This window comes from Apostichopus japonicus, chromosome 16 (genome assembly GCF_037975245.1).
Source record: "Apostichopus japonicus isolate 1M-3 chromosome 16, ASM3797524v1, whole genome shotgun sequence".
In the NCBI taxonomy this organism is placed as follows: Eukaryota; Metazoa; Echinodermata; class Holothuroidea; order Aspidochirotida; family Stichopodidae; genus Apostichopus; species Apostichopus japonicus.
Genome location: NC_092576.1, coordinates 42,774,298 through 42,783,293, shown reverse-complemented (window position 1 = coordinate 42,783,293; position 8,996 = coordinate 42,774,298).

Here is an 8,996-nt window from a genome sequence, read left to right as displayed (position 1 = left end):
TTGACAGATGGAGAGACAGGGTGAACAAGGACGAGCAGACGGCATGCTTTAACTTATATATCAATATGCAAATACACAGCTCATTAGCATACAGGTGCAGATTATATAATGTAGTGCATCGTTTGCACACGTACATGTGAATGCATATTCAATAACATTACATCCCCCTTTCTTTAATAAGTTGGGAGTCTTAGAAAGGCTACAAATCAATTAAACTTTCTTAATAATTACAAGGGCCTTGTGCAAGTGTCTGGTAGTATTTCGCAACAATACTACACAGCTTGTAGAATTTATAAATCCAACATTATTCTCTTCTTTACTCTCCGACCAGACCTAGTAACATAAACATCTTCCTGTGGGTCTGGACCTTCTAGTTCTGGTGCCAGAATATTTTCTATTTCTGAACTGGGGTCAGAGTTATCGGTTATAATCTCTGACTGGGGTAGAACCTTTTCCCCATCCTTTAAATGTTTCCTATTCCTCCTCAGGATTCCGCCCGCGTTGGTTTGAATTTCATACGATCGTGGTTCATGTCTTTGCTTTAGTAATGTACCTGGGGTCCATTTGCCTGAACTTTGGTCTTGTACATATACACTTTGTCCGGGAACCAACGGACTCAAAGGTTTTGCTGTTTTATCATGATAGAATTTCTGTGTGTCTTGCCTATCCTGCATACGCTCAAAAATTGAATCACGATCAACATTCTTATTTTGTACTCTGACAGGAAGATTAGATTTCACCTTACGATTGAGCAGTAATTCTGCTGGAGACGGTATTTTACTGTCTACAGGCGTTGCTCTAAGACATAATAAGGCTAGATAAACATCTGTATTTGTCTGCTTTGCCTTGACCATCGTGTTTTTTACGATTTGGACTTGTCTCTCTATGAAACCATTAGACTGAGGATACCTAGGACTCGAGGTAATATGACTAAAGTTCCATTGTTTTGCAAAATCCTTAAAGCTTTGGCTTGAGTATTGACTTCCATTGTCAGATACTAGCTTTTCAGGTATACCATATTCTGAAAACACACTTTTGCACATATCAATTACTGTGTTACTAGTAGATTTGCCTTTAGGTATGGACTTAACAATAAAGAATTTAGAATAGTAGTCAGCAAGTAATAGGTACTCATTTCCACTAACATAAAACAAGTCTGTCCCAATCACTTGCCACGGTCTAGTTGGGAGTTCTGGTTGTTCTAGTGGTTCTGAGGCCTGGGAATTACCATGTTCCTGGCAATGAACACACACTCTAACCATCTCCTCGATATCCTTATTGATATTAACCCAATAAACACATGTTTTGGCTCTAAGCTGACATTTTACAACTCCTTGGTACCCAGTATGAATTTTTTCGAGTATTTCAGACTGCATGGTTGGTGGAATAATTATTCTGTCACCTTTCATGATAAGACCATTCTCGATCGTAAGTTCATCTCTAAGTGACCAGTATTTATGGATCACTTTCGGGACTTCACGGCGCTTTGCAGGCCACCCATTTAATATAATGTCTTTCAAGACGTTTAACTCTGGGTCTGACTTAGTTTCACTATGAAGTGACGTAATTTTCTCATCAGAGAATTGAACAAAGTTAACAGTAACATGTTGTTTTTCTACTGGACCTTCCTCTAGTGGACTCAACCTAGACAGTGCATCAGCTATAAGCATGTCCTTTCCAGGTTTAAACTGAATCTTCATGTCATAACCTTGTAATCTTAATAACAACCTCTGTAATCTAGGTGGTGCTGCACCTAAGTTCTTCAGTTTTATCATTTCAAGTGGCTTGTGGTCACTTTTGACAATGAAAGATTTCCCATAAATATAGGTGTGAAACCTTTCACATGCATATACAACTGCCAGCATTTCACGTTCTATGTTGGCATACCTTTGTTCGGTTTCAGTTAGGGCTTTTGATGCAAAATAAACTGGTTTAGAATCTTGCAATAACACACATCCAATTCCTTTCATGGATGCATCCACTTCAATGACACTTTCCTTATTGGGATCAAAATATGCCAAAATCACTTGCTTTCTAATTAGTTCCTTTATCTGGTTAAAGGATTGATTATGGGAGTTTGTCCAATGGAACTCCGTATCGGCCTTCAGTAAGGACCTTAATGGTGAAGAGCAAGTGGAAAGGTTTGGAACAAATGGTGACATGTACGTGGCTATACCCATAAATTCTTGAAGCTCTTTCTTGTTGCTTGGGGCTTCAATTTTTTCTATAGCCTTAACCTTTTCAGGGTCTTGGTGCACACCTTGTGAGTCATAAATTGATCCAAAAAATTTAATACTTGGCTTCTTGATTTCACACTTCTCGTAATTGAACACAAGTCCCTTCTCTCTTGCCACTTTCATGAGCCTGTGGAGATTTTGATCATGTTCCTCCTCTGTTTTGCCATACACACCTATGTCATCAGAAATTCCAAACGTACCTGGACATAATTCCAAAATTTGATCCATCTTTGCCTGGAATATGTCCTGACTAACAGACAAGCCGAATGGCAGTCTTTTAAACCTATACCGTCCAAAGGGACTATTAAAAGTGGTTAGGAAACTGGATTCTTTATCCAACATGATAGACCAATACCCATGTCTAGCATCCAATTTGGAGAATACGATACTGTGTGCAAGCCTATGAGTAATTTCCTCCAATGTTGGAGTTTTATGGTAAGTACGTTTAATGGCAGAGTTTAAGTCTTTGGGGTCTAGGCATACACGCCACTTCCCATTGGCTTTTTGGGAGTAAACTACACTAGAGACCCAATCAGTTGGCTCTGTTACAGACTCAATTACACCTAGTTTCTCCATGTCATCTAACTCTTTCTTGACATCATCGATTATTTGTATTGGGCATCTACGAGCAGCATGAATTACCGGTGAAACATCTGTGTTTATAACAATATGGTAGTTCCCTTCTAATTTACCAATCCCTTCAAATCTATCAGGGTATAACTTTCTTAAGTCATCTGCAGTGTCAATTTTAGTGGTATCAACAGACACTCCACAATGCAAGGTAACTAACTTCAATATTAGGGATGAGTTTAATCCCAAAATAGCTGGACCTTTGACATCAGCAACATAAAATTCAGTTTCTATAGTTCTATTACGAAACTCGCATTTTAGGGTATGAGTACCGAAATGACGTATGATGCTATCATTGTAAGCCATGACCATGGTTTCGATAGGTTTAGTAGATCTGGGCAGTGGATTACCACTTTTATCAATACAATGAGGATACATTTGTCTAAATATACGCAACGGCAATACATTCCCTTCGGCACCAGTATCAACTTTGGCCTTTAGTGTGGCTGGCTGATCACCTATAACTATGTTCAGGTTGACAACAGCTTGATTATCAGCTATTTTCTGAGGACCATTTATATTGTAAATATATACTGAATCAAAACAAAGGTTTTCGGCACCTCGGTTCAGACGAGAATCACTCTGGTTTACATGTGCATTTGTCAAACCGTTTACATGTCGCTCATCTTGGAGCTTACGAGGTTTAAGACTGCCTCTTCCCCTTTTTGGATGATCACCCTTTCCATTACGTTTCTTTTGTCTACATACGGATTCCCAATGGTTTGGCTTTCCACAATAATTACAATTTGTCCCTTCGGCCGGACACTTTCCCCTGTGTGGATAATTTAGTCCACACCTAACACACTTCTGGGTATTTCCAGGATGGACTTTGGTACGACCCTTGTGCACATAATCTACAGAGATAGAGGGTGCATTTAATGCTTCCATATGTGTCCTTGTAGCCTCGAAGGTTCTTGCTACATCTAAAGCATCATCCAACTTTAAGGTTTCATCTTTGCCTAACAGAATTTGCTGCACCTTCGTGTGTGATGTGCCAATTATTAGCTGTTCAATCAGTCTAATTTCAAGCTCAGTTGGGTTAAATTTACATTGACTACCCTGGATTCGGCAGCGGGTTATGAATTCATCAACATTTTCAGAAGGCGTTTGTCTGAATCTTTGAAGTTGGAACCTGCTTAGCCGATAATTTGTCTTTGGTTCAAAGTGTTTCGCAAACAGCGTGAAAATTTCATCACAACTTTCACGTTGTGTGTCTGTAACATTCCATGTATCAAAAATGTTAATACCCTGCTGGCCCAACCACAATAGTACATATGTGACTTGTATCTTGCCTGATTTAGCAGATTGTGCCATGGGGCCATCAAACATTAGGCGGCAATGCTTTTTGAAATTTCGAAATGATGTTGGTAAGTCACTTGAGTTCCAATCAAATGTTGGTGGAGACACAACATACGAATCCCCCATTTTGGTAACAACGTATTTGGATACTAACAACTAGATTAGAATTTAACAATTTCCAGCACACTAGCAGTAGCACTATATAATATACATTACTACAACTTACAAGCTTAGGCTACTGTACCTTGTACGAGCTTGGCTTAATGTTACGTAACACTCACCAGGTTTGTTTACCAGGTATGCAACAATATAGTACATGAAATAATTTTACGATAGTCATACAAACTCGTCTTAGTTCATGGAGAGTATCTGTTGGGAACTCCGTCAGTTCAGGTCACCCGCTGCACCCATTAACGTTGAGGTTGTACTCCGACAGCAAGCAGACTGGACCAGAAACAAGTTTTGCACCTTGTACAGCACACACTGCATACGGTGGATATCACTACACTTTCAACGTATGGAAACTGGAAGACCTTCCAATGACGAGCCCAGAACTGTAGTAGCCAATTCCGCTAAAGGAATATGCTGCGCTCTCCTCACAGACGGTACATCGTTGCCTGTTCGTACTTCTTATTTAGTAATAATGCGTGGACGTGCTCCTGCATCGCATATAAGCCATAGGCAATGGTCTGGAATGTTGATTGTTCTTTAGGCTGATGTTATACACTCAGCACAATACAAGTATTAATTGGAATAAATAGCATGACTTCTAGATTCTGATGGTATGCCAGTACTGTTGTTTAACGTAGTATATGGCAAGCTTCCACTGATAAAATAAATATAAGTCCGGTCGAACTGAATATAACTGAAATGGCGTTTTTTGTTACACGTTCGCCTCGTGGCTTGCACCCTGTCTTCCCAGCGGCGGACTTACTGTATATTGTAGCTTAATCCAACCATGGTTTTTAACTCCATGCTCCAACGTGCTTCGAAGACTTTCGTGCCTTAGCGACTGTCTATTTCTATGGACTGCTTTCCGTTCGTTGCCACCATGTCATGTTTCCTTGTTTAGGTATATGAGTTCTTTCAAACAATCAAGTAGAACACAGTCGACGTAGAGTATTAACATATAACATGTAATTATTTATTGCGTTACATCATGCTGTACAGGACAGATATATAGGACGATATGTCCAAGGTTACTTGTTGACAGATGGAGAGACAGGGTGAACAAGGACGAGCAGACGGCATGCTTTAACTTATATATCAATATGCAAATACACAGCTCATTAGCATACAGGTGCAGATTATATAATGTAGTGCATCGTTTGTACACGTACATGTGAATGCATATTCAATAACATTACAGTTGTGTAAAGCTTACCACTCGTATGTGTAGAAGTAACACAATCATGTGTCAAAACAGGTAACACAACACTTGTGTAAACGTTACCACTCTAATGTTTTAAGCTCAACACAACTCAGGTGTAATTTGGTTTTACCCATAGTTATGCTAATGTGTTAATAAACACACAATGTCAAACTAAATATCATTCCTTGAAAGCCTTTAGGGTTATGTTTTCTATGCTAAAATATGTAATTCAACTCAGAGATGACCTCAGAATATATCTGTGCAACCAAAGGATCTGTTGCTAGGGCCATTCGATGATTTTAAATGGCAGACTCTCTTACAAAATAGCAGATAGTTAGAAACTTGGTAAAAAGTATGGGTGCAACTGCTACTTGATTAAGTTCCTGCCAGAAATAAAAATCGAAAATGGAGTTTTATAGAGAGTTCTGTTGTTTCCTGGTAAAAAAAACAGAAATATCATGTTCAATGATTTAGGTGATTATAATGTTTGTATGAATGTATGTATCTTAGATGCTCTTGCAAGCAGGAACTCGCAAAGAAGACTCATTTGATTATCAAAGCCAGGCAAAATGTTTCATAACACATGCTTAAAATTGTTATTACCTCTGAAAGTATTAACGACAAGTTTAAGTCTTTCTTCCAACTACTCGCCTCTTGATTAGATCACTCCAGAACTGTATTGCTCTTTATCTCCCATACAGCATATAGTTTGTTTTGCTTTGTAGGAAGCAGTGGGTTTAAGTCCTGTTGAATCTGGAAATAAGGAGTCAATTACATAAACAATACTAAAACAATGGATTATTGGTAATAATCAAATCTTTAACTAACATCATGAGCAATCTTCCAAGGGATACTTTGATATCAGCAGCTTTTGTTAATATAACATATCAATATTTACTGCTAAGTGCTAGTTACAACACTACTATGCAAATCATTGTATGTTTTCTATTGTGGAGTTTAATTATATGATGATGTTCATTAAAATTCTGTCACCTTTCTCTGGACAGTATACTTATACATTGTTCATGCTATCTTTGTTTATTTGCCCTAGCCTCACACCACAGGAACATTTCAGATTCAAAAATAATTTAAAGGCTAGCCTAACACTTTAAGTCAAGTATAGGCAAGCCCACACTGTTATAATCAACTTAGGCAAAACGTTAGGCCTAGTCTACAGAAATGTAGCTTAGTGTACACATTTTGCGTAGGCTAGAAAAAAAATATGATAAGCCGAACACATACACAACTTGAAACGGCTTATCGGTGATCAACTTCACACGTATTATAGGCCTTCTCATTTTACGAGTGAAGTGTCGGATGTGCTAGGTCGCCAGGGTATTTAGACGTGTATTATAATTGTTACACCTTCACTGCACTATACTCCTTACTAGGAACTTCAAGGCCTAGACTGGTACGAGTCCTAAGCTAGGCCCTTACTTGTCTAGGTAAGATTTTCATACCTTAAAAAATTGCATGCAGGCAAATCCAGACGCATTCTTCTAATTTGCTACTGACGAAGTCATCCACTATATTTCGTTGTAAACTTGATCGTTACATGTTCGTGTCGAGATGTAAGCTATTTCTCACGTGCAGTTCAATTAACGTCATAAAAGATTGTATTTATGTTTTCTAATATACTAGTAGTATTATTAAACTGTACGTACGTACATTGTACGTGGATATTGTGCGTAGGTTTAGGCGGTCCCGCTAAAGACGGTTATTGGCCAGAGTGCTTTCATTGGTAATTATCTCAAGGAATAACAATAATATTTTCTGCAAAATGTTCACAATTCTTCAGTCAATTCATTAAATTTAGTGTTCAAATATTTAATTTAACATAAAAATATATATTTATAGCTATTATATATATATTAAATAAAATGATCTGTTTACAAAATTATATTCTTTGGACGCCCGAGCTACATATTTGTTGTGTTCCTATTACACAATTATGTGTAATTGAGAACTTACACAAGTGTTGTATACACATATCAACACAAAATTTGTAAGAGTGCGTTGATCGATAGATTCTGCGATAATTCATAATATTGCAGTCGACAATTCAATAATTCTAACACTAACCCAATATAACTGCAGAAACACACAGTAACCCGACTAACGCAAACTAACCTGCAGTTAATCTGGTTGAGGTCCGTCGTTTCTCCGTGCACGAAGCTGTAAGCGAAGAAACGCGCCAAAAATGTACCCTTTTATTTTACACTTACCTCGTGTAGGTCAGGCATTCCGACCCTGTACTCGGTCTGACCATAGGATAAAGGATTAAATACATCTATAGGTATCATTGGAATGAAAGTACGTGAAAGTTGAATACATATGCAAATTACCGTGCTCGGTTAAAACACAATATAAAAACGGAAAACTTTCACTTACGTGTCAGGTGACAAAATGATACTTGAAAAGAAATATCATATGACCGCGTGAAACATCTCCCTTCTTAATAAAGTTACGGCATCTTTTAAATAGAAGTTTACGAAACTTATTCACTGAGATATCCTTAACATCCAGTTGAAACTATGAAATACAACTACTCAAAAAAATCAGCGCCATGATATCAACTTTGCAATTGTGAATAACACACTTTGAAGAAAAGACAGTAATAACGATCGTAGTTTCTTTTACTGTGGGATTATTGTCTATATCCAGCAGTTGTATCTCTAGGGATGCATATTCATGTATCTACGATGGGGGTACAGAAGTAATCTTCTTCCCCTCATTGTAAGTTAAACTAAAGGATATATTACAAGGTAGAACAATGGATCCTTACGCGCAAATCTGTATTAGCAAAGGGAGTGTGATGTAATTTGAGGCACAATGTAGCAATTTTGACATAGAAAGTTAAAAAAAAAAAGGGCTATAAAATAGGTTTGGTCATCAATTTAACAATCTCAATGATTAACAATGATTAATATGATATAATTTTTACAGTCATAATCAAAAAAGGCTCACATTTCGAGAGCAATGACTTTCCGACAAACATTGTCAAAATTTCGATAAATTATAAGTCGAATTGTTGGGAAGGAAGTTGACATTTCAGGGGAAAAATTATATTTTCTTGAAACAAAGTACCGGGTGGAACTTCAGGTTTAAACATATTTAATATTGCACAACACTTTAAAAAACACAGTAACAAGCTCACATGTCGAGAAATAACTTCTTATTTTAAATAAGAGACATTTAACTGAAAATTTAGAGATTACAATTTTGAGTTTTCGGTAAAGAATAGCGACATTTCCAGTGTCACAATTGAGCCATCGTTATCATAAAAGAGCACTGAAATTAAGCTTGTAATACCTGCAAACCAAATCGCTTTCTGCCTTCTTATGTTGAAATCGCTATCTACGGTAACATTTATATTGCTATTCCTAATGAAGTACGCAATCAGAAAGCCTTTATTTGATATATTCTAGTATCGGTATATATATATATATATATATATA